At 40.8% G+C, this 27,058-nt stretch overlaps 1 protein-coding gene across 16 annotated transcripts in view; it reads right to left on the minus strand.

Moving 5' to 3' along the window:
- Nucleotides 1-27,058, minus strand: part of DLG2 (discs large MAGUK scaffold protein 2) — a 2,318,993-nt gene that overhangs the window by 200,496 nt on the left and 2,091,439 nt on the right. The window contains exon 1 of one of the 16 annotated variants that reach the window (XM_027532401.1): nt 19,512-19,752. The exons of the other annotated variants lie outside the window; for them this stretch is intronic. The gene's annotated coding sequence lies outside the window, so the exon portion shown is untranslated. Of the gene's footprint in view, nt 1-19,511; nt 19,753-27,058 lie in introns of those variants that run through there. 16 annotated transcript variants of the gene reach the window in all.

The raw sequence follows: 27,058 nt of genomic DNA on the forward strand, positions 1-27,058 counted from the left end.
TTATTCCTTTACCATTCCATGCCCTAGTCTTAGGTCTTTCCTCCAGAGAATTACTTCTCCCAGGTTTTGCTTTTCTTCTCATAGTCTTACTCATCCAGTTTGGCCTGTCAGTGAGGCTCCGCCTTTCACTGTACACCAAAACCCTGTGGAGCAAGAATTACCCTCATCTTATAGACAGGGAAGTTGAGCAGAAAGGCTAAGTTAGTCATTGACCTGGGGTCTGACAGACACTCTGGCTCCAGAGTCTGGCCTTGAATCCACATACTGAAGATCGGGGCTGAACCTCTCCCTTCTCCAAATTCTCCAAGACTCCCGTCAGTCAGGATGACTCCATGTTACACTGTGTGGATCTATATTGTATTGCATCGATCTTACACTAAACTGTATTGATATGTAATTGTTTTCTATATGTGGCCAATTTGACTGTAAACTATTTAAGAGATCCTGCCCGTCCTTTTCCTTTTGTGGCCTTGAGTGTGCCCCCCTCGGTGCTGGACTCATTATTTGCTAAAACCTACACTGGAAGCTCTGTCTCAGACTGGAATGTCTGCTCAAGTGGAGCCAGAAGATTCCTATAATTCCAGCCTACTAGGAGAGTTCTCCAAGGCTAGCCAAAGCCTTCTATTACTCCCTGCTCCTATCACTCTGTATTCTCTTCCACGAGCACATCTCTTCTCCATTCAGCTACCATCTCCACCCCACATTTCTCCTCTTTAAAGACTTTAATTCACCTAACTTTGCTACATGCTTCCTTCTGGATGTTCTTCAGACATCTGCATGTTAACGCTGAACTCATACCTCCAGAAATGTGTTCCTGTGCCTGGAATCACGGTGGACCATCTAGTTTCCCAAGTTAAGAACATCAGCAGAATCAGCTTTTGAACTTTGAGTCAAAGGTGTAAGGTTAAAAGTTACTACTAATAAAAAACCATCAGGAACATATATCAGGCTTACACATTCCACTTTGGTTTTCTAAGTTTGGTCTATATAGTTATCCAAATATGGAAAAGTTTTGTGTCTTCATATGTACTAGATAGGGGGTTCCCTGGTGGCTCAGATGCTAAAGAATCCGCCTGCAATGTGGGAGGCCTGGGTTTGATCCCTGGGTTGGGAAGATTCCCCTGGAGGAGGGCATGGCAACCCACTCCAGAATTCTTGCCTGGAGAATCCCCATGGACACAGGAGCCTGGCAGGTGGAGTCTACAGGGTTGTAAAGAGTCAGACAGGACTGAGTGACTGAGCACAGCACAGCACATGTAGCAATCATTTTTATTTTTGCTTTAAAAATATATATACAGCCCTACTTCCTGTGTGCATATAAGCTTTAATGAGTCAATGACTGAGAAAGTGAGATGCCCTTTTTTCCCCAAAGAATAAATATTTAATTTCTATTAAATAAGATCTGTAAGATCTTATAAGATCACATGTACATTACTCACTGTAATCCTTACAACTATCCTATGAGGTAGGTATTATTACCATTTTATAGATGAGTAGAGTGAGGCCCAGACAAACAAAATTAGTTGCCCAAGTTCACATGGTTGACAAATGACAGCAATAGAATTTAAACCCACATTTGCCCCTAGAGTCTAAAAGCACTCTTTTTACACCATACTATCTCCGAATAAACTAAATCTGTAAACAGAACCTCAAAAATGTGATAATGAGTTTAGATTATTTTTCCTACCACAGATAGACTATTATAAGTCCTTAAAAGTGTTAACTGTCAAGCTTCCAAACTAAGATACTTATGCAAGTATTAGTTATTACTATTATGGTGACTCATATTGGGATTTTACAAAATAAGTACTGTATATCTGAGAAGACTAAGACACAAAAAGATTATTTCTGAGAGTAAATAGAGGCTAACACTTGTGGGGGGGGCGGGGAAACTTGCAAAACCACAGGGTTTTATTTTGTTTTTTTGAATACTTACTATGTCCTGGGAACCATGGTAGTTGACATTCTTAGAGAAATAAGACACAACCTAGTCCTTAAGGAGCTCTTAGCTCAGTGGAGAGAATACACAAAAATAATAATATGTGAGAACATTGTTCAGGTTCTATGACAGAAGATATTATGAAACAGGTCACAAATAAGCAACAGGCAAACCATGTGTGACCCACAATTATGTCATCTTTGACTCTGTGGTGTTTTCATAAAGATCAATCAAGGGTTAACAGTTAAAAATTGAGAAATTTCATACCAAAATCCATAATTGTGGCTACTCAAAAAGTGAAAAGTCTAATGACACAGAGATCTGATTCCTATTTGTGCTCCATCAACTTGAGCCCAGTGGCTGCTGCCTTTAAGGGTAGTTTGCACATAAATTTGTATATAAGGACCCACATTTCTTTTAACAATTTTCAGGACAGTTACCGAAAGACATTTTCTACCAGGAGTGCATTTGATGTAACATCTCATATTGGTAAGTAACACTGCTCATGTGACCCTCGATAAAGTCATGCACTGACATTTAAGGCGGCATACATAAAAATTATCAAGGCAGTATTGACAGGAAGAGAAAGGATTGAGGTATATAAGTAAGTGTGTGGGTGCAGGTGGAAATGTGGTGAAAGGATACTATCTGACCTCCCTCCCCCCTTCCATTTCTCCCTATACATACACGCCTCACAATTTCTCCAGAGCAGGTATCCTCCCCACTGTGGCTCACAGCTCAGATTAAGAACAAAGGCAACTGCAAGTACTTGAGATAGCTCCCACCCCAGGCTGCACAGGGCACCGCAGAGCTGCCTCAGTCGGGGCTTAAGTGGATTAAGTCTACCATACATTCCTGTATCAAGACAGGATACAAAAGCACAGTGACCTCCTGCTGGAGGCAGATTGAAGGTGACTGGCAAATCCTCAAGACAGAGCAAATGAATTTTTCATGTAAATGAAGACATCAGTGCATGCCCTGACATGTTCATCTCTCATCTTCAAGCCTACAGTGAGGAGGCAATGTTTGCACTTCCATGGGACATTTGTATTTCAATGTATTCGGACTGAGTTAATATAAACTGCTACTGATAAATGTCTTTAAAGATGGTCTATACTATCTACTGAGAAAATATATGCTGTGCAGCATGTCTAAGTCAATACAAACTAAAATGAGGCTCTACACACAAAAGGCAAGCACTGTCAATTAAAACCTCACCCTGTGGCTCCAAAGGCACACTCTCAGCTCTTCTATCTCTCATCTGAATTATCTACCTTGTCAGAAATTTCATAGAAAGGAGACAAGAGTGGGCCAGTGTGGGACTTAACAGAAGGGAACAATTATATCCAAGATATCTCTTCTGTGCCTGCCTCTATTAAAAGTGTCAAGATATTTACTAATTTAATCTCCCACAATTAAATGTGAGCCACACAAGGAGACTATTTCATCTCTGTTCACTCCTGTACCTGCAGAACGATTCCTATACAAGGAAGGTGTTTGTCTGGCTGTCATATATTGGTCCTGGGCACCAATCCTTAATCCCCTACCCCAACGCTCCACTGTATCACAGGAGCTAGAAGGATCTCTTGCTAGCAGGATTACAGTCTACACTGTTTCAATCAGTACCTTGCACGAGTTTTGTGATATGGAAGGGTGGTGGCAGACTGGCAGAGGAGTTTGTGCTGCTATGGCTTCTCACAGTTTCCTCAGATCCCACAATTCACTCTGCTGGTCTCCAGCTTCAGGGCTGCAAAGAATCTATGGCCCAGGCAACGGCTTGCTGCAGTTTCTCAGTTTGGATGTATCTGTTCGACTATCATTCCTCCAACCCTTCCAACGATTTCTAAGCACGTTAATACCCTAAATTATATCCCTTTCTGCTTAAAATACGTAAGGTGCTGTCTGTTTTCCTGACTGACTGAATATTCCATAAAAATCTGTTAAACAATTAAGCAAAAAAAACAACCAACTCAATGGGCAGTAACATCCCTACTTGCAGTTGTAGAATTGAGGCTGTGTGTGCTGTGCTTAGTCGCTCAGTCAACTCTTTGTGACCCCATGGACTGCAGCCCACCAGGCTCCTCCAGGCAAGAATACTGGAGTGGGTTGCCATGCCCTCCTCTAGGGGATCTTCCCAACCCAGGGTTCGAACCCAGGTCTCCCACATTGCAAGCAGATTCTTTACCAACTGAGTCACCAAGGAAGCCCCGGTGGAAGAAGAATTGAGGCTACTAGAGATTTAGAATTACACGGTAATTATTAAATGCCAGAGCTGAGAGTTGAGCCCTAGACTCTAGCAAAAGCGAAGGTGCTTTTGCTTTTTCCATTCAGATGCTGCCCTCAATAAGTATAACATACCATGTTGCTGCAAAACCTTACCTCAGAGGTTAAGACTGTTGTTTTCACTGTTCCTCCTGCTAGTGACTAATGTGGCTAGAAAGTTCCCTATAAATTGGAAGGGTACATTAATTCCCAAGGCAAGCTTTCTATTAAATATATATGAAAGCCAGTAGGATACCCTGTTGAAAATGTGCATTGTATTTGCATTATTAGTGCAGATACTAGGTGTGTGGCACACAGAAGAAGCTTGCATAGTATTGATCGAATGAATAAATGAAAGTTCATTGATTTTCCTTAGCCAGAAGTTCCTTTGCAGATTGTATGCTCTGGTGTTGCTTGGGTCATAAACCACTTGTGGGCTGATAATTCCATTAACCTTACTGCCTGGATCCCTCCCCACTGTTTAGCCAGGAAACAATATCTCCAAGGCTGTTATTTTCCTTGAGTAACCTCAGTTGTCAAGAGCATTGTTAATTCTGAGGCAGATAGACACAAGAATCTATCCCTACCATTCCAAAATGAAAGATCCAAATGAAAGACTGAGGCCCTAAAAGCTATTAACTCACTCCTGCTGAAACGCAATCGAAAACAGCATTGCACTGAGAATTGAACAGATCTGGATTCTCATATTGACTCCTACCACTTACTAGACCTGAAACCTTGGGCAAGATATTTCTGTGACCTCAGCTTTCTCATTGATGTAATGGTAGTAGTAATATCTCTAGAGCTACTGAAAGGAAGAACCATTACAGACAGAAGGCACCTGGCACAGTATCTGGCCCGCGATGAGGAGTCAGTGGGCAAACAGCGTTGCCATCATCAATACCAAGGAAGGGTCTGTTGGCACACAGCCAGTCATCTGGCAGGCTGGTCCACGTTAGTCCACAAGACTCTCCAGTCCCAAACAGGCAGCAGTGATATGAAGGAACACTTAGACATTTTTCACACCTACAACTGTACTACCTAGGGAGGTTATATAATTGCAAAGAACTGTGTATCTGTATATTATAACTTTTGTAGGTTTCATGGTGGCTGGTGACTCTGGTTGGGGTAAGAGTGGAAACGGCTGGCACAGAGTGGGTGGAGCAGAGTCGTCACACCTCACCTTCCTTTAAAATGAGATCCAAGATTAGACTCACTAGAAGATTCTGGGGGTGGACAGGTAGAATTGGGTGCCTTTTACATGCCTAGAGGTAGTAGTTAAAACTGTAAGAAAGAATAAGGTCATGGATAGTTTTGGATTAAATGAAGGAAGACCAAAGCACACGTGACCTCAGAAAACTTACCGTAGCCAGTTTCGAACCTGGTGCTTGGCACACAGAACATACTCAATGAATATTTGTTGCATTAGTAAATAATCAGATTGGAAAGTATATCAATCTTCCTTAAAAGGCCTGTGTCCCTCACTTCTTTTATGGTTTAGACTCATTTTGAAAAGCTGAGAATGTGTATTTCCTGAATATTTCGTCTCTCAGTTTGAGAAAGTGTTCTGAAAGCCTATTAATCAGCACTGATATATATTTCTTATTGTATCAAGATCTGGTACGATTTCATTCCTTCTCCAACCACATCTTAACACAATAATCTCATTCCAGCCGCATTTACCTTATATTTAGTAATCTTCCAAATCCAGACATACATACACTGGAACTGGCCTGGGCAACCTGGGATGCAGGGTCAGCTTTATATATTTCCTTTGCATATCTGCCTTTTAATCATTAAAGCTGCATATATTTATGAGAATAAATAGAGTGAATAAAATATAAACAAAACAAAGGAGATTATATTTTAAAAAAGATCTCTTAAAATAAGCTTTTGTCTTTTTTCCTACATTAAAGATTAGATAACCTTTTCTCAGTGCATCCAGTGAATTTTCAAGGGCATTTCCCCCTCATTTGCCCTTTGAAATGGAATTATTGCCATTTAAAGGTGATATGCAAACTGTCATACCTAAGCGTACTACAGCCTTCTAAGTGTCTGGCATGCAGGCTGACGTACATTGCTGGAGGGCGGTGGACGAGGAGCTGGCATAATTTACTTGTAAACAGAATTCTATTTTCATTTCTGTCAGACCCGAGGTTTGGATTGAATTTTAGTTTCCTAGTCCCCAGGAGCATATCAATGCCATCTTTACAAATAATTGTCCCAAATATGAAGTTGATCCATATGAGCACATGGCAGTGTGGTCCAAAAATGCAACCAACTTGTCCAAAATTTGTAGGGTCTGTGCTGGAGAAATTAGGGCTGTTTTCACCAGAAGTAGCTAAGTTCCTTCTAGTTGGTCTTGGATCTGTTAAGCAGGTGCAGAAATTTAAAGAAAGAGGGGGGAAGCATGGCCCCTGCCTCCGACTCACTTTACAATCTCCTAAGGAAATGAACTGGAAAAAAAAAAAAAAAAAGGAATGATGAAGCTTAAACTGAAGTCCCTGGACGAAGAAGAGAAGAGATTTAAGTGGACAGCACTGGCCACATCTGGCATCATAGATGCGGTGGACATTGAAGCTGGGTAGAATTTTCATAGAAAGAGAGGAAGGCCTTCTGACTCATGCACAGAGACACCAGATTATTATTAATAATCTGTACTGTGCTTTTACTTTTTTCATATTCTGTGCTAGATTCTGAATATACAGAAAGAAACATAATAAAAGACTACACTAAATATCCTATTTCTGAATACTCAGTACTTACTATTGGACACCATGATGGTTTTGGAATACATATTCCTTTCATTTGTGATTTAGTATCAGGAAGTGTATCTATACCACAGAAGGAAGCAAACTCCTTTGTGCTCTCCTACATGCCTGTATTCATGAAATCCTCACTTTGTGTTGTCATAGATGAAGAAATTTCATTTTAAAAAATCAGCAAATTCCATCTGGCCTATGAAACAGATTCTTTAGAGGATATCATGCATGTTTTTACAAATTCATCTCATTGGCTTGCTCCTGAGTGGATAATTAATTATTTAAGAATTCTGAGGGACAGATGGATTCCTTTCTATTGTTAACACATATATTCCCTAAAATTGATTCGAGAAAAAAATTGACTATATAAGCAAATTAATATTTCCAAAAATAGTATACTACTGAGGAGTGATTTAATTAAAATCTTCTCCTTAATACCATAAAAAGGAGGCAGATTTTGTCTTGACTGTTTCAGTTCAATGTGGATCAAAGGCAAGAGCATTGACAACATCACCTGCCAAGCCCCCTTCCATACTTTTTAGAAGTGCAATTTCTATTGATACAAAATAAGCACTTGCAAAGGACCAAAAGAATGTTCAGAAGGCTGTCACAAGAAAGTTGATGAAGGACTCCTCAAAAGTTTTGTAAATTTACATGCAAAAATTAGGGTCTGATAACCATAATTTAGTTAAAACTTTTTTTTAAAAAAGGAAATGCTTTTCTTCATATTTTGTCTCTATGACAACTAAATAGATTTGGAACAGTGCTATCTTATACTAATTAAGGACATGGCCTCACAACATGGACTTCTATGAGGATTAAATGCAAATGTGTGAATTATCTAGTTTCAATTAGGCTGCTGCATTCCTGGCTTGCAGTTGTGAGCAAACACTGTTTTGCATAAAGAACATGAATTGAAAATTGTTTCTTAAGAATTAGATAAAACTAAGGGAAATGAAAAGGAGCCCACTGCTTGTATCACACACATTGATGTAGAACCTGGAGGTCTGTATCCACTCATTTATCTTTCCATCCTTCTGTCCGCCATCACTGAGCCCCTCCTGTACGCCAGGCAATGGGAGGACAAATAAAAATGTCTGTCCTTACTAATGAGCTCCCTCTGGTGATGGTGACCCACGTAAACATGATAATTACAAAACATGCCCAGAGCATCTGGATTATAACGAGATGAAACCCACTGGTGGCAGGGTTGGGGGCGGGGGTGGGGAAACAGAAGAATGTCCTCTGGGAAGATACAAACAACCTAATGCTTATTTGTTTATATTTTATTTATTGTTTATCTATATCCCTACTCATTTTCCATCTCATGTTATTTTGATGGAAATTGTTTCACCTGTGAATATGTCAGTATGTATATCTAAAAGATAAGGACCTGTTTTTAATATTACCACAATATCATTATCACATCTAAAATATTACCAGTAACATCACCAAATATCCAATTGGTATTTATATTTCCAACTGTCTCATAAATGTCATGAATTTTTTTTTTAGTTTGAATCTGGATCCAATGTGTTTACTGATAACAATTAGTTGATTCATCTTTTAAGTGCTTTTCCTATATTTCTTTTCTCCTTGTTACTTATTTGTTGAAGAAGTCTGACTTTTAAAGGACGAGTGGGAGGGACGTTCAAGAGAGAGGGGATATATGGTATACTTAAAACTGATTCACATTGTTGGGCAGCAGAAGCTAACACAACATTGTAATGTGATTGCCCTCCAATGTAAAAATATATATATATATCTGATGATAAACCATAAAGGAAAAGAATATTAAAAAAGAATGTATATATGTATAACCGAATCACTTTGCTGTACAACAGGAATTAACATTGTAAATTGACTATCAGATCAGATCAGATCAGTAGCTCAGTCGTGTCCGACTCTTTGCGACCCCATGAATCGCAGCACGCCAGGCCTCCCTGTCCAAAGGAAGCCACGAGGGAAGCCCAATAATAAAAAAAATAAATAATAAAAAAGATAAAAAACAAACAAAAAACCAAACAACAAAAAAAGGATGAGTGGGGTTAAGATAAAGGAGAAGGGATTAGGGAAAGCAGTTTAGAAAAACGAGTTGCCAGGAACAAAAAATACTACAAAGACATTGAGGTCTTCCTTGCTTTCCTTAAACACAAACTCTGTGATCATTTTCATTTCAGAAATACTGCTCAGTATACACTATCTCCTTTGAATATTCATTGGAAGGACTGATGCTGAAGCTGAAGCTCCAGTATGTTGGCCACCTAATGCAAACAGCTGACTCACTGGAATAGTCCCTGATGCTGGGAAAGATTGAGGGCAGGAGAAGAGGGTGTCAGAGGATGAGATGGCTGGATGGCATCACTGACTCACTGAACATGAGTTTGAGCAAACTCCAGGAGATAGTGAAGGACAGGGAAGCCTGGGGTGCTGCAGTCCATGGGGTCACAAAGAGTTGGACATGACTGGGCAACTGTGTGACTGAATGACAAACACTATCTCCTTTCAATGCCCTTCTCCATGTGGCTAGTAAACTCCTACATCACCTTCAAGGCTCAGCTCCAGAAATTATTCTCAACTTCTGAATGTCACTGTCTCCATCCTCCCTAACAGGATGTATTACCTGGTATCTATCAATTAACCATGTTAGATGCTGGGCAGGAAAAGATAAATGAAATCAAATTCCTGCCCTCAAGAAATTCATTGGGGGATATTTTTGGCAAGAAAGACAGTAATGTTACACTCTGGCCTCTAAATGTACATTTCCCCGTATAATTCAGTCATAGCAAGTATGTGCTCATTGCTGTGTAAGGCATAAGCTTGAAAGCAGTCAGAAAAAGTTAGATTTGCTATAAAATCATTAATAGTCTTGCTCTTTCAGTTTTGATTTAAAGATAGAAAGCATGACTTTGTCAATGGGCTAAATGTGCTTTATTGTTTTTTCTAAGGTTCCTATCTTATGCAAAGGTTGTAGGAAGACTAATACTGGAAGATTAGACAATCAAATTGTAATGAGTTTAGCTGGTTCTCTATGGCTCACATTTCTACTTTTTATACAGCTGTTGAAGCAACCGAAGCAAACAAGATAAAAATGTATTACCCAATCATAATTGTAAATGATGCTCTTGATGATGGAAAGCCCAGAACACTCTTTCATTCACTTCAGGGCTGTCAGTATTTCCTTGGGTTTGCACATTCTGGCCTTTACAAGTAAAAATAAATGGTCTTCATATTCACCATGCCAGCACCTTATACAGTGTCTTGCATATAATGGACAGGATGAATGGGCTTTCCTGCCACTTTGTAGCTGTGTGATCAAGTCTTACATTCTCCTCTCTTCCCAGACTGCAGTTATGAGAGGTAAAGGAGATAGTGTGTGCAAGGCGGCAATAAATACATGAGAGATTTAGTTATCATTTGTTAAATAAATCAATGAAAAAATTGAATATTTTGCCCTGTCCTTCATTCCTGTCCTATTCAAATTCCTGGCCAATCTCTCCAGACAACCTCAAATAATATCTCCTTTATTACTGCTTTAAAAATTATACAGGGCTATCTCAAACATTTTAGCACATAATTGTACATTGTTTCTGTGTCTGACTGTTATTCTCCTCCATTGTAGCCACAAGCTTTTAAAAAATAAGATGGGTCTTACACAGAAGTGATGTCAAAATATTTAACACCTAACTCTTTGGTTAATCTTTAGCTAATCAATTAGCTCTTCAGCTGCTCAATCAAGGCCTGGGAAAGGAACTGGAGTTGGGAGTAGTTTAAAGCAGCTGGGAGGGGGAAAAGCTATTTACCAAGAAGAATATAAGCATTTCAACAATTTAAGAACCAGGAGTTCGGTGTGTAGTCTGAATGTCAATACCGGTCTCCTTGACACCTCTCTAGCATCCCCTATTTGTTAGAAACTCAAAACACTTACTAATGAGGTGAGAAATTCAGCCCAGAAACAGTTTATCTTGCTATTTCTCTACCTGCATAAGGAAACCTCAAAACTAAACAAAGAAGAGTTTATCTGGTTTGTGCTATGAGAAGTAAAGTCGTGTCATGGGATAATGGCACCTTTTCATTCTGGGATGACGTATGTGCTTACACAATGGAGTATTACTCAGCCATTAAAAAGAATACATTTGAATCAGTTCTAATGAGGTGGATGAAACTGGAGCCTATTATACAGAGTGAAGTAAGCCAGAAAGAAAAACACCAATACAGTATACTAACGCATATATATGGAATTTAGGAAGATGGTAACAATAATCCTGTATACGAGACAGCAAAAGATGTATAGATGTATAGAACAGTCTTTTGGACTCTGTGGGAGAGGGCGAGGGTGGGATGATTTGGGAGAATGGCATTGAAACATGTATATTATCATACATGAAATGAAATCGCCAGTCCAGGTTCAATGCAGGATACAGGACGCTCGGGGCTGGTGCACTGGGACGACCCAGAGGGATGGGATGGGGAGGGAAGAGGGAGGGGGGTTCAGGATGGGGAACACATGTACACCCATGGCAGATTCATGTCAATGTATGGCAAAACCAATACAATATTGTAAAGTAATTAGCCTCCAATTAAAATAAATAAATTTATATTAAAAATAAATAAATAAAAATCAACTTAGCCATCACCCTTCCACTATTTTTAGTTTATTCTTGCTCTGCACCGAAGAGCTGTCTTTTAAAGAAGAAACCAGTGCCCTGGGGAGCATTTCCTACATGATCACTGCTGCCTTCTTTAACTCGGGCGTGTTTTCTGAATAAGTCTCTGGTTCCCCACTCACACAGCTGGGCTGTGACCAGCGCCACGCTTGGCTTCATGTTTTCTGAACAGATTTGCTGCACCAGAAGCAAATGGCAAGAGAAAATAAACTTTGATTCCTTTTTCTGCCATTACTGAGTGTTCTTTGGGAAGAAGCTAGAGGAATGAGTATCTAGGACCACGCTCACTAGGTAGGTGGGTTGACAGCATTTAACAACCTTCATGATATAAAAAGAGAATGTTTTATGATTGCATTTAGATGCCAGAAAATTGTGAACAGTATGAGCACACTTCCTATGGAAAGTAAATAATAGTCTTGTCACTCCTGTGCTGCAAAACTGAAAAAACAATCCAAAACATGGCTAATTAAATCTGGAGTCAGGAGTTTTAGTAAAAACTGTTACCAAGCCCACCTAGTACAATTTTATATACAGGAAGTATTTTACTTCTTCAATGGAAAGAAAAACTGAGTATTGCCTAAGGCTGAAGAACTAAAGAAAGAATAAATTATATAAACTATGAATAACACAGACACCAAAATTTAATCTAATTTTGCTATGGAGCACTGATATTTTGCTAACAAATATTTTAGTCAATTTCATTCTCAGTGAGATAATATACCACACAATTAGCAAGTAAGCGCATCTGCCCTCACTTGTCTTATGCTTTTGTTTTGTTTTTGTCTTATACAATTTTTTGGCATCAGAAATTTCATGATATCAAAATCTAAATAAATCTGAGGCACTGAGTGAGACAAACTTCTTGAAAAGGTCTCACAAAAGCAAAAAAAGGAGAAAAAAAAAAGATGACAATGGTGTTGTCTAGCTGTAAAGTTCTATGATTTTGAAACAGGGGATGAATTCTAAGGTTCATATTGAATTGACTTCAAATCTGTACACACACTGTAAAAAATAATGATATGACTGTGGCTCTGCTTAAAACCCAACTGTTATTATCCAATAACAACAGGTTTTGGTGAGACTGATACATCAGGTTTTCTATTAATTATACCACTGGTAAAATTGCTTCTAGCTGGCAACTTCTGCAATAGTGTCAATGTGAAAATAAACAGAGAGTTAAACAATTACCTGGTTAGCTTTTGTGACTGCAGAAAGCTTTTTCCTCTGCCTCAAAGCCCTTGCCTCTTTCTTATTTTTTGGTAAACCCTTGCTTATCGTGTCAGTATTTAAAGGCACGCACCATCGTACGCTTGGCCTTCTTCCCATTCGGCACTACACTAATTCTAGTGGACATCTGTACACTGTGTGCTGTACTATCACAAGTTGAAGACCAAGTATCATTCCACCATCACCACGATCCCCTGCTGTTTTCTTTCTTTTTTCTTTTGACCACACTGCATGACTTATAGGATCTTAGTTCCCCAAGCAGGGATTTAACCCAGGCCCCCACAGTGAAAGTGGACAGTCCTAACCACTGGGCAACCAGGGAATTCCTCACTATCCCTTGCTAACAGTAACAGCTGCCAGACTTTGTTTTGAGACTTGTCAGGTCAGAGGGAGTCTGCCTTTATCCTGTTTAACGTTCACAATGGGCTGGTGATTTGGCTTTATGTTCATGGGTAAGCCAGTCCATTCAAAGTGAACTTTAGGGACCATTCTCAGGCTCACTTTCTGGCTGGGTATGACTAAGAAAACAAGCTGTCCAGGAGCCACTGGCAACCATTCTGGAACCATGAGGGCAGTTAGGGTTAGGATACAGATAACCTCAATACAGGCAGCATGTCAAAACCCAAAGAAACAGATTTCTTGACAGCTCTGTGAGCCATAGGATCAGACCTCTGAGGCTGTTTTTACTGCTGTACTTTTGGGTTACAATCACCAATACATTTCCTTTATCGATCAAGCCAGTTTGAGTCATGGTGCCTGTTCCTTGCAACAGAAAGCAACCTCAACTGCCCTTGTTATGGCGCAGTAGGGATCACACTGTGTTACAAGTGTGGGCTCATGTGCCCAGTCCTCTCGGATTATAAACACAGTGAGCCCAAGGATTACAGCTGTTGCTTTTTGTAATCTCAGCACCTAGCAGAACATCCGGCAGTAGTCTATGCATACGAACTGATTAATAACTGACAAATAAACAAGCAAACGAGTATGTAAAGCAAGCTAATCCAGGTTATTCCAGCCAAAAAGCACCTCTTTCCCAGTATTTTATACTTTAAAAAATGTGACTGGAGTCCTCCTGGACATCCACGGCATATTTATAACCATTTTCTATTCTAATTCAGTTCCCTAAGAGTGCTTTTTCTCCTTTTTCCTCCTAATTACATAAATAATACATCTCATTGCTGCTGCTGCTGCTGCTAAGTCGCTTCAGTCGTGTCCGACTCTGTGCGACCCCATAGATGGCAGCTCACCAGGCTCCCCCGTCCCTGGGATTCTCCAGGCAAGAACACTGGAGTGGGTTGCCATTTCCTTCTCCAACGCATGAAAGTGAAAAGTGAAAGTGAAGTTGCTCAGTCGTGTCTGACTCGTAGCGACCCCATGGACTGTAGCCCACCAGGCTCCTCCATCCATGGGATTTTCCAGGCAAGAGTACTGGAGTGGGGTGCCATTGCTTTCTCCACATGCTCATTACCAAAGTTCAAATGATGCATAAAGCATAAAAAATAAAAAGATGATGGGATTACCATCACCCAAGGCATACTCTATTAAAAGTTTTTAATTCAGAGGTTAAATGACAAATTTTGTTTTGTCCTATTTCTACTTGTCAAATGTGACACAGACATTAGTCATCAGAGAATCATAAGTTTAACTTCTGTATTTTCAGACTGGGGGAACATTTGATGTAGGCATACTACGTGCTGAGTTTTTACTGTGCTAGATGCTTTCACATGGATGAGGGAATAGCTGTTTACCAGGACACGAGTTGTCTCATTTTTGTTTTCCCAACAGCCGTGCTTTATAGCTAAGGAAAGTAAGGTTGCCAGATTTGGTAGTAGAAAATATGTCCCAGGTTTGGGATGGGCATGTACACACTGCTATATTTAAAATGGATAAAAATAAATAAATAAATAAAATAAAATAAAATGGATAAGCGACAAGGACCTATTGTATAGCACAAGGAACTCTGCTCAATGTTATGTGGCAGCCAGGATGGGAGGGGAATTCAGGGGAGAATGGATACATGTATATGTATGGCTGAGTCCCTTCCCTGGTCACTTGGAACTATCACAACATTCAGCTATATCCCAAAACAAAGTTTTTGATTTTTTTTTTAATGGGGGGGCACCCGAAATTAGCACGAACTCTCAGAGCAGCTACAGTTTCAAATGGCATATGGACAAATGGCAGTTTTAATCCAGCTGACCCTAACGTCACCTTCCAAAGTCAGTCTATGCCTCTGAACTAGAAAAAAGACCAATGTCTGGCCTTGATGGATCACGTTGCAGTCAATTCCAAAATGGAACTTGAAAAGCTTTTAGTCTGAGATCTCCATAGATTTGACCACTTTCTTGTTCAAATGACTTCTTTTGGTTTAATGGGGAAAGGTCAAAAGCAAAAATGAAAGCCCCACAAAACCAACCCACTGGAGTTTTAGCTTCACTACTCTGAAGTACAGGTAAACATTCTTCAGTGCAGTGTAGGACTATTCCTAACATTCCGGGGGCCCAAGGTAAGAATACAAGTACAGTATGGCAGAAACCAACACAACATTGTAAAGCAATTACCCTCCAATTAAAAACAAGTACATTTTTAAACAATACATTTTTTAAAAAAGCAAAAAACAAGTCAAAGCCCCCGGACCTGGGCCAGCCCCTCTTCTTTTCGATAGTTCCTTCCTGCACCACAAAAGGCCTTTTGTGCGGACGTGTGGCTATCCCAAGTCCAGTGATGATCAACAAAATACTACTCCCGGCCTCACCCCTAACCCCATGCCAGTAGCAAATGCACGGATTTCCTCACACCCAGGGGTGGGCACACAGTACGACCCTTGGAAATGGGCTCAGGATTGTTTAGGGAAGAAATTCTGGGATCCTATTCACCCCGAATATGGGCTAGAAAGCAAGCTCCAAATGGACCCAGCCTCTTGCATCAGAGACTCCTCTCAAGTCAGAGGAATGCTGTCCAGGTCAAAGGACAATATTAATTCAGAGTAACTTTTAGATCTTATCTTGAATTTGTTAGATATTTGAACTTCTAAAATTCCATGCCTTTTAATACTAAATTTTATACTTTGGTGAGAACTATAAAGATGGCTCAGGAAAATGTGACCTTGATTAGTTAGCACAGACCAAAAATGAGAGTAATGAAAGTCTCCGACTTCATTTTTTATACCCCCTGAATTCTGACAGAGGGTTAAATACATGGGGAGGAGTCAAGGCAGTTATAGGGCCAAGATTCCAAAACGGAGTCATGTAGCACTAGGCAAGTCCTACTGAATCTTCTTACCAAGGTGGTTACAGTATAGATTCTAGAAGCAGACATGTGTGAGTTCAAATTCTAAGTGCTGCCATAAGACAATTTATTTTTTTAACTAATTTTTTTTTAATTGAAGGATACTTGCTTTACAGAATTTTCTTGTTTTCTGTCAAACCTCAACATGAATCAGCCATAGGTATACATATATCCCCTCCCTTTTGAACCTCCATCCCCATCCCAATCCTCCAGGTTGACACAGAGCCCCTGTTTGAGTTTCCTGAGCCACAGCAAATTCCCATTGGCTATTTTACATATGGTAATGTAAATTTCCATGTTCCTCTCTCCATATATCTCACCCTCTCCTCCCCTCTCCCCGTGTCCATAAGTCTGTTCTCTATGTCTATTTCTCCATTGCCATAAGCCAATTTAAATCAGTATTTAAATAAACTTTTCTCTAATCTCATTTCCTAATTTGATATTGAGAAGCAAGATAGTACCTACTCAGTGGAGTCATGATGTGGAGTACATGAGAAGAAGCAGGTAAAACATACAGCGCAGTGTCTGGGGTAATAAATGATACCTACTGTTATAATTAGTAGTTTAATGCAATGTCAGGGTCAGAATTATGGCCTATTCATTGTTTGGTAAATAACTTAGAAGGCTATGATACATTATCTGGCATCAGCTTACCGCCATGCTCCACATTTGAAATCAAGTTTATTCTTTGAATAAGTATGTAAAGACATTAGATATCATTCTAAGAATCAGTGAAATGGGAACTGAAAGGTAATAATTATGTTTACTAGGTTTCCAAAATAAAACAAAAAAATCATCTGACAGAAGTATATCTTGCTAACAAGAAAATTTTTATAATCTTCCTTTTTAATGTGCATATTTCTTTCAAAATCAACATCAAAATGAACATATATTTTACAAAATTTGACATCTAACCATAATGACTACCTCTCACTGGGTCCCCTTTGTATCAAAGAGTGTACTGTTGGTAACATGTACACAACATCACCTTTCTGGCATCATCTTCCTGACCTCCCTGACCCCATTTTACAGATAAGGAGAGTGAGGTGGCGACCACAGTGACACAAAGCCCCTGCCCTTTCCATTTGCTAGCTGCTGAAGCCAGGTCTCAGAACAGCTCCTGTAAACCTCTCCCCTTTCTACCCCCTACAACCTTTCTCAGAAATCATGTGTCATGCAGGCAAAATGTTCATACCTCTTTGGCTTTTAACCCTTTTTTAAGAGACAAGTTTTTTGGTGTGTATGTGCTCTCTCAGAAGGTTCTTATTATACTCCATATTTGTCTTCCTGTAAATTTAATTGAGAATAACTCAAGCTAAATTTTCTTTTGTTGCTATTAAAGGAGCTGATTCCTGGTGGGTGGAGATGAAAAAATCACCACCAAATGAGAAGAAACTCAGTTTATGGAAATTAGTTCATTTGCTTATTTCTCCATAAAACCACACTGAATCAAAACCCAGATACTGCTGCAAAATAAACCAGGGGCTCTGGTAGGAGATTTTTAAAAATACAGTACAGTACAATTCAATGTACAATATATTGCAAAGGTACTTTACAGCCATGTTCTTGGCATTAAGATACATTAACACTTTTAGGAACATTCAGCTATGTGTCCTGATCTTTACAAAGCATAGTGTGCTGATCAAACCATCAAATACAGATATTGGTTTATACCTGCAATAATTTGCTGAATTTCCTATCTTGATCATTACTGCTGTACTCCGGAGGTTTTGAACTGAACATAAGACAAAAAAACATTTTACAGACCCCTTGTGGGGCAGCCGTTTGTAAATTAGAAACCGAGTCTCAGGTTACACACCCCTAAGTGCCAACCACAATACATCACTCCTCTGCTCTTTGAGCAGAACTTATTCAGAGAAATGGAAAATATGGAAAAGCTATTTATGGACAAAAGAAGTATGCCTGGAAAATGTGTTCCTGAAAAAAAAGGTACATTCCATATTCCAAATTTGCCAAGTTTTGGGTTTTGGTGCAATCAGAAAGTGTGCTAGGAATGGAGAAACAACTTTATTTGAAGTACAGTGGTACTGGTGACCAAAATATTTATCAGGAAAAAACAAAAAGCATGCTGAGGGGGAGGATGCGTACTTTTTATCAAGGCAATGCTAAAACGAGTTGCTTTCCTTGAGGATAAAGAGGACATTTCTTTTCAGATCTACAGATTCCACATCTAAAGAGAAAGTGCAATTATGCATAAAGTAAATGCTTTGGACAGACAAACTGTTATGGGTCCAGAAGACAGTAGCTCCTTGCCAGTGAAATAAAGCAAATGTCAACAAGCCAGACACACTTGAAACATTCAGAAAAATGTCTTGCTATTCCTTTCCATACATAATACGCCATATGACACCACAGTTAAATCTGCTACTGCAAAAAAAAAAAAAAAAAAAGTACATCAAGCTGTGGTTTCCATGAGATTTGGACAGAGGCAAACAACACGGCAGAAAGGAGTCCGCGATGGTACAGGTCTCCCTTCTTTCCTTCTGAGGAGGAAATGACTGCCTACAGCTAGCTGACCAGGAGTTAGCGCTCACCCTGCCCGGAGCCAGGATCTGGAGTGTACCCAGATGCGGACCAAAACGCAGCTTCAGGTAATTATTAACGGGAACAGGAAACTAGAGAAAACAGTCCCAAGTTACACAAATACAACAGTCCTGCTCTCTGCATTCGTCTGTCCTGCGGGTGGGTTGTATAGCTCTTTCCATAACGATCCAGTCTGTTTTTTCCCCTCCTTCTCCCACATCACCAACAGGCATGCCAAATGCAAATCTGCTCACATTCTGATCCCATTCCGGCAAAAACACAGGGACTACCACCATACTGAGTTTCACAATAATCTCCACAATGACAATTATTCACAGCCCCTCAGTTCTGTTCACACAAAAGATTGCAATTTGAATCTTGCCTTGCATAGGTTCAGCTCTATCGGAGCTGGTTACCAGGCAAACTGTGTTTTAAGAATCACCGACTGCTGGGGAGGGTAAGCTGGGGGGTAGGGATGGACAAACCGCCCTGTACATACCTCCTTTTGGCAGCTAGGCAAAACAATTTCGTGACAAAGAGACTTGTTCTTTTCAAAGCTCACCCAACACATGAAACTGACAGAATGAAACCTGAGAAACTTTAGCAACCAAAGAAAGCAGCCTTCCAAGGATCAAGGTGAATAATTGATTTGTCGGCTTTTGTTTCATCTTTTAAGCTATTTTGCTCATTAAATAGAACTGTGGAATTTGTCAGAAGCCCAAACACTGACACACACTTCTGACAGCAAGTGCCTATTTCAAACTACAGATTCATTTGCCAAGCTTATTCAACAACGATTAGCTGCAAAGCCGGGGAACTTACCGAGCACAAAATTATTGGAACAAAGCAGGGAGGAGGCAGAAGGCACCAAAGGCAGCTTCTCCGTCTCGTTGGTGCCAGGTTCTCCTGTCTGCCGTCCAGCTCACACTTGCCTTTATAACGAAGACTCCGGCAGAACTCACTAGCGAAACCTGATGAATTATAAAACAGCCCCTCCTAGACTCTCATATTTTACATCACAGGGGGTGACCACGCAGCATCCTCTCTCCCTGGGTACATATATTTCCTTGTAACTCATCCTGATAAATATATCAGCCTTAAAAGCAGCGACAGTAATTGGTGTTTGGGATGTACCAGCACGAACCAATAAGATGCTTTCCCACCATCCGTACAGCACCCCCATCCTCCATTCGAGTTCCCCCACACCTTGTTAAGGTGGATCCACCCAACCCAGTGGGGGTAGGCAACCATGGCAAAATGTGGAGGAAAGCCCGTGAGTCTCCGATGCCTACACGACAAGGCATAGTACTCAGGTTCAATTCTCATAACAGTTCTGTAAAGACCAGCACTCATATCTGCACAGCCCATCACAGCACACCAAACACTTTGCTCTTCCTGAGAGAAGGGCTCTGCAGAGCCCCTCAACAACAAGGAGAGTTCAGCAGTGCTACAGTGTAAATGAGCCATCAGAGAAGTTAAGTGACTCTGTCCAGTGCTCCTAGAAATGGAAGCTGTTAAGAGGCCCTAGAGGTTCGGGAGTTCAAGCTGCCCGCTGTGCAGATGAGGAGTCCGTAAGGAAGAGAGAGAGAGAATGACTTGCGCAGGTCACACGGTTTCCAAGTACGATTCCAGCCTGACCCCAAACCCAGGTCTTCTGATGTTAAAACTGCCTTTCTATCCTACTGTGCTACCTCTAGAGCAAAGAAGCCCTGAAAACGGGGAGAAGGGCAGAAATCAGAAACAGTCCCATTGATTGGCCAAAAATCATTAACAGGCAGGCAGCACGGAGGAGCAGTATCTGAGCTGTTTCCTCACTGACAAGGTCAGTATAACTTCTCTAGGTTCCCTGAGTATCAACACCAGAAATCATGTTTTGATAATAATAGCTATTATTGAGCACTTCTCATATGCCAGGCAGTTAGTTTTAGTGCTCAGGCTCATTTAATCTTTATTTAATCTTCAAAATATTTCTATGAGGTAGGTATTATCAGGAACAACATATTTCAGATGAAAAAAAAACCTGAGATTCAGAGAGGTTAACACATCTGAGTAGGATACCAGCTGCTAAGTGACAGGGCTGGAATCGACTCCAGGCAACCTGGTTCCAGAGCCCACGCTCTTAAACATATCCTCCCATCCCAAGTAGTGTTTCACATTCAACTGTAGGGGCAGATGGGCATGTGAGCAGGTTTACTCACTATGGCCTTTAGTAGAAATTAGAGAAAGAGCATAGGTTTAGGGACCCAAGAGCCTTATGCTTACACCCTAGCTTTGTCACTGATTTATAGCATCATGGGTGTTTATCTGTAAAAATGGATATGTTAATGTTTACCTTGCACGATTAAATACATCAAGAAAACATAGTGCCTGAAAAAAACAAACAAACAAAAACCAACCAAACAAAACAATCAAGAAGAAAATGCAGTGCCTGGTTATAATGCATACTCCCAAAATTACTGGTTATTATTCTTACCATACTTCTTGTTGGAAAATGGATTTCTGTCTCATTTCTCTTTAAACTGTCTTTTCCCATGTAAACTATTTTCCAAGGAGTATTCTGTTAAGAGGGCTTCTGTGGTGGCTCAGAAGGTAAAGAATCCACCTCCAATGCAGGACGTTTGGGTTAAATCCCTGGATCGGGAAGATCCTGTGAGAAGAGAATGGCTACCCACTCCAGTGTTCTTGCCTGAAGAATCCCGTGGACAGAGAAGCCTGGCGGGCTACAGTCCATGGGGTCGCAAAGAGTCAGACACAACTGAACAACTAAGTGCATGCACGCGCGTATGCACGCGCGCACACACACACACACACACACATTCTGTTAAGACTGTGAATCTGCCAGCCTGTGAAAAAGTGGAAACGACACCAGACAGATCTATCACCCAGACTGAAGAGTGTCCCCAGGAACATGAGGGCTTTCTGCCTGAGTGGCAGGCCCGGGGGCCCTGTTCTGGGCTACCTGTTCATCTCCCTGGCTTCTCCTCCGCTTCACTTCCGCCTTTAGTCAGATGAGCTCACCAGCCCAGGAAAGCACACATAACCGCACATTGGATATCCACAGGGAGACCAACCTGGCTCCCTCTGCCCGCTTCAGACAGGCACCTGCCACATAACAACAGGGCTCTACGTCTACTGCCATTGGGTCAAGCCATGCCAAGCAATAAAAAGGTCCTGTCTCTAAAGTTCCACTGCAAACTCCTGTCCTAATTTAGTACAAGCCATGATTTGGTCACCTGTCAGGTCCCAACCTGGTGAACTTATCCATATAAGAGATTACTATCTCCAAGGCATGCAATCAATGTTCCCTGAGGGACATCAGTGTTAGCCCTCTGTGGGACAAGGTGATGCTATAATCTTCCAGGCTATTCAGGTATAATATGAGAGATTTCCTTAGCTCTGTTTCTAAAGAGTGTCTGAGTAGCCAACTTAATTTACTAATGTATGCACCATTCTCTCTGTTTTATCCTCTAAGCATATTACTAGAGGATATGGAATACAAGTAGATGAGGTGCCCACTCTTCTCATGACCATAATACTGGACACTGTAGGATCAGAGGTATGCAACATAATCAGGAGCTCGGGGGAGAGGGACTTGAATTTCTAAACATGTATAAACACCATGTGTAGCAAAGAATAAATGGTAACTGTGATTATAAGATAAAGGGTTACTTCAAATATTATTATGTGGGAAGACTATTGAGAATCCCTTGGACTGAAAGCAGAACAAACCAGTCAATCCTAGAGGAAATCAAATATTCATTGGAAGGACTGATATTGAAGCTGAAGCTCCAATACTCTGGCCACCTGATGCCAAGAGCCGACTCACTGGAAAAGACTCTAATGCTGGGAAAGATTGAAGGCAGGAGGAGAAGGGGTAACAGAGGATGAGATGGTTGGATGGCATCACCCATCCAATGGACAGGAGTTTGAGCAAGTTCTGGGAGATGGTAAAGGACAGGGAAGTCTGGGGTGCTGCAGTCCATGGGGTCACAAAGAATTGGACACGATTGAGTGACTTATCAACAACAACAGTCTACACATGGCCTGATATGGCTTGGTCTACTCTAAATCTTTCCATTATTTTCAGCTTCTTGGTCTACCATGATCCCCCCAAATCCCTTCTAGAACCATTCTCCCCCTGCTGCCTGGCTATTCAACCATTATGACACATCCATGAAAAATCACTATAGATGAGTTTTCATACAGTTTTAAAATTATAACACACTGTTCTTTCCCTTGTCAGTTCAGTCGCTCAGTCGTGTCCGACTCTTTGCAACCCCATGAACCGCAGCATGCCAGGCCTCCCTGTCCACCACCAACTCCCAGAGTTTACCCAAACTCATGTCCATTGAGTCAGTGATGCCATCTAACCATCTCATCCTCTGTCGTCCCCTTCTCCTCCTGCCTTCAATCTTTCCCAACACCAGGGTCTTTTCAAATGAGTCAGCTCTTCGCATCAGGTAACACGTATTCCATCATAACTACCACCCCATGCCACCGATTTCTCCCAGACATAATGAACTGTATGGTGCCTGGAAGCTGTGCCAGTACTTGTGCATATTAGTGACGGTGCTATTTACTGACACATTATGTGCCAGTGATGGGTTAAACTTTACTTGCATTGCTCATTCAACCTTCATAACATTTTGAAGTGGGCTGTACTATTATCTCTAATTTGTAGATAAGGACTTGGTGATTGGAGAGGTTACATGACTTGATAATAAATGGCACAGTCAGAATAATGACTGAAGTCCAAGACTGCAGAGTCTGCTCTCTTAGCTATTATATCCACTGCTTCTAAGAGACTGAGAGAACAGAGAACATAAAATAGAAGTGTCTGTTCCCAGTGTTTTTACTGTTCTCTCCTTAACTTACTTCACTCCAGTTTCACCTTGACCATTCCACCAGAGTTGCTTTTAAGGCAAATAATGACATGCTCACCAAGAGAAGCAATGGCCAGAGTTTACTTGATGTCTTCACAGCTCTTTGACACAGTAACTCTTATCTTCCTTGAGTCAACCACTTTTTAAACTTGGTTCCTGAGACCCCCATGGTTTCCCTCCCACCTCCTTAATCCATCCTTCTCAGTCTCCTCTGCTGAGCCCTTCTCCACTTTCTGATCTTTTAAGTTTCTTGTGTCCCAGGGCTCATCATTAATCTCTCTCATTACACTCATTCCCTAGGCCACAACTTCCAGTATTGAGGCTTACGTAATGCCATCTCTGGATTAAAAACTACCACATGTAGATCTCTAGCCCTGGCCTGTGCCCTGAATGCTCGACTTTCATATCCAGTGCATCCCACATCAGAGCATCTCCACTTGACTGTCTAATAGGCTTTCATATTCAAAGTGTCCAAAACTAAAGCTGTGGGTCCCACCCCTCCCATATTTACTGTACTCCTAATATGTACCTTTTTTTAAGATGGCAAAATCATTCACCAAGTTGCTCTGGTCAAAAACCCGGGAGTCATTCTTAGTTCTTTTAAAATAAATCTTTATACCCCACATCTTATTCATCAGCAAATGCTGTTAATTCTGTGTTCAAAGTATATCCCAGATCTTTTCTTCATCCTTACTTCTGCTCTGTAGCCTTTACCACTATCATCTCTCACATGTATCTATGCCATTGCCTCTTAAGTGTTTGTTTTGCTTTGACTATGGGCTTGCTACAAATCATTGTCTACACAGCAAAACAAATTCAGACTCTAGTACTCCCGATGCAGCTCCCTTTCATGGCTCCCCTTTCACCTAGGATGATAAATTTCTTAAAAAACAAACAACCCTTATGGCTCCTGGTACTTTACTATATCTTTAATGTATTCAGCCTCTCCTGAATGACTCTGACAAACAACAGTTCTATGAGTTTGGTTTGTGGTATGGGTTAACTTGTATTCCCCACCACAAACTCATAGGTTGAAGTCTTAACCCCCACCCAATACCCCAGAATGTGACCTTATTTGTAAACAGAATTGTCTCAGATGTAATTAGTTAAGAAGTCAAACTGGAATAGGGTGGCTCCCTCATCCAATGGGACTTACTGGTATCCTTATAAAAGGGGGAGACCCACCTCCTAGAGTAATGGAAATAAAAACAAAAGTAAACAAGTGGGCCTGATTAAACTTAAAAGCTTTTGCACAGCAAAGGAAACTATAAGCAAGGTGAAAAGACAACCCTCAGAATGGGAGAAAATAATAGCAAATGAAACAACTGACAAAGGATTAATTTTCAAAATATACAAGCAGCTCATACAACTCAATACCAGAAATACAAACAACCTAATCAAAAAGTGGGAAAAAGACCTAAACAGACATTTCTCCAAAGAAGACATACAGATGGCTAACAAACACATGAAAAGATGCTCAACATTGCTCATTATTAGAAAAATGCAAATTAAAACTACAATGAGATATCATCTTATACCAGTCAGAATGGCCATCATCAAAAAGTCTACAAACAATAAATGCTGGACAGGGTATAGAGAAAAGGGAACGCTCTTGCACTGTGGGTGGTAATGTAAATTGATACAGCCACTATGGAAGATGGTATGGAGATTCCTTAAAAAACTAGGAATAAAACCACCATATGACCCAGCAATTCCACTCTTAGGCATATACCCTCAGGAAACTGGGGTTGAAAAAGACACATGTATCCCATTGTTCACTGCAGCACTATCTACAATAGTTAGAACATGGAAGCAACCTAGATTCCCATCGACAGATGAATGGATAAAGAAGTTGTGGTTCATATACATAATGGAATATTACTCAGCCATAAAAAGGAACGCATTGAGTCAGTCCTAATGAGGTGGATGAACCTAGAACCTATTATACAGAGTGAAGTGAGTCAGAAAGAGAAAGATAAACATCGTATTCTAACGTACATATATGGATCTAGAAAAATGATTCTGAACAATTTATTTGCAGGGCAGCAGTGGAGAAACAGACATAGAGAATAGACTTATGGACATGGGGAGAGGGGAGGAGAGGTTGAGATGTATGGACAGAGTAACATGGAAACTTACATTACCATATGTAAAATAGGTAGCCAACGGGAATTAGCTGTATGGCTCAGGAAACTCAAACAGGGGCTCTGTATCAGCCTAGAGGGGTGGGATGGGGAGGGAGATGGGAGGGAGGTTAAAAAGGGAGGGGATATATATATACCTGTGGCTGATTCATGTTGAGGTTCAACAGAAAACAACAAAATTCTGTAAAGCAATTATCCTTCAATCAAAAAAAAAAAAAAAAAAAATGGGGAAACCGGGACACAGATAGGCAAAGAGGAAAAATGGAGGCCAAAAGACTAGGAACTACCAGAAGCTAGGAGGCAGCTCTGCCGGTAGCATGCAGTGATTTTTCATCAAGCTAAAATGACCTTCCTTTATTATGAGATTATGTCTTTTCTACTCTGTTTTTTCTTATTGTTTTTTTCTATTCAGTTGCCTTTTTTTTTTTTTAAGTTGCCTTTTTATTTTTGGCTTCCCTGATAGCTCAGTTGGTAAAGAATCCACCTGTAAGGTGGGAGACCCCAGTTTGATTCCTGGGTGGAGAAGACCCCCTGGAGAAGGGATAGGCTACCCACTCCAGTGTTCTTGGGCTTTCTTTGTGGCTCAGCTGGTAAAGAATCTGCCTGCAATGTGGGAGAGCTGGGTTTGATCCCTGGGTTGGGAAGATCCCCTGGAGAAGGGAAAGGCTACCCACTCCAGTATTCTGGCCTTGAGAATTCCATGGACAGTCCATGGGGTGGCAAAGAGTTGGACATGACTGAGTGCCTTTCACTTTTGACAATGAGAATAGTGTGTTTTTTTGTCTTATTTCATAACATCCTTTCTTTTTGGCAAGATAAAAAGTTGGTAATTCTGTTGGCCTATAAAAGTTTGTCCTGAAGCATTTCTGGTCTATGAAATGTAAAAATCTGGCAACAACTGCTTGAATGCTGCCCTTTTTCATCAAGCAAGAAAATCCATCATGGGGGCTTCCCTGGTGGTAAAGAATCTAGGATTCTTTACCAGGAGACATGGGTTTGATCCCTGGTCTGGGAAGATCCCATATGCCATGGAGCAACTAAGCCTGTGTGCCACAACTACCGAGCCTGTTCTCTCGAGCTGGGGAGCCACGACTGCTGAGGCCTACATGCCCTAGAGCCTGTGCTTTACAAGAGAAGCCACTGCAAGGAAAAGCCTGTGCACTGCAATGAGAGAGTACCCCCCTGCTCACCGCAACTACAGAAAAGCCTGCGCAGCAAGGAAGACCCAGCACAACCAAAAATAAGTAAGATAAATAAAACCAGTTCTTAAATTAAAAAAAGAAAACTCATGATATGTAGCCACATTTGGTGATGGGAAGAAGAAAGCTTTTCTCTCAATCAG

This window comes from Bos indicus x Bos taurus, chromosome 29, assembly GCF_003369695.1.
Source record: "Bos indicus x Bos taurus breed Angus x Brahman F1 hybrid chromosome 29, Bos_hybrid_MaternalHap_v2.0, whole genome shotgun sequence".
NCBI classification, from domain to species: Eukaryota; Metazoa; Chordata; class Mammalia; order Artiodactyla; family Bovidae; genus Bos; species Bos indicus x Bos taurus.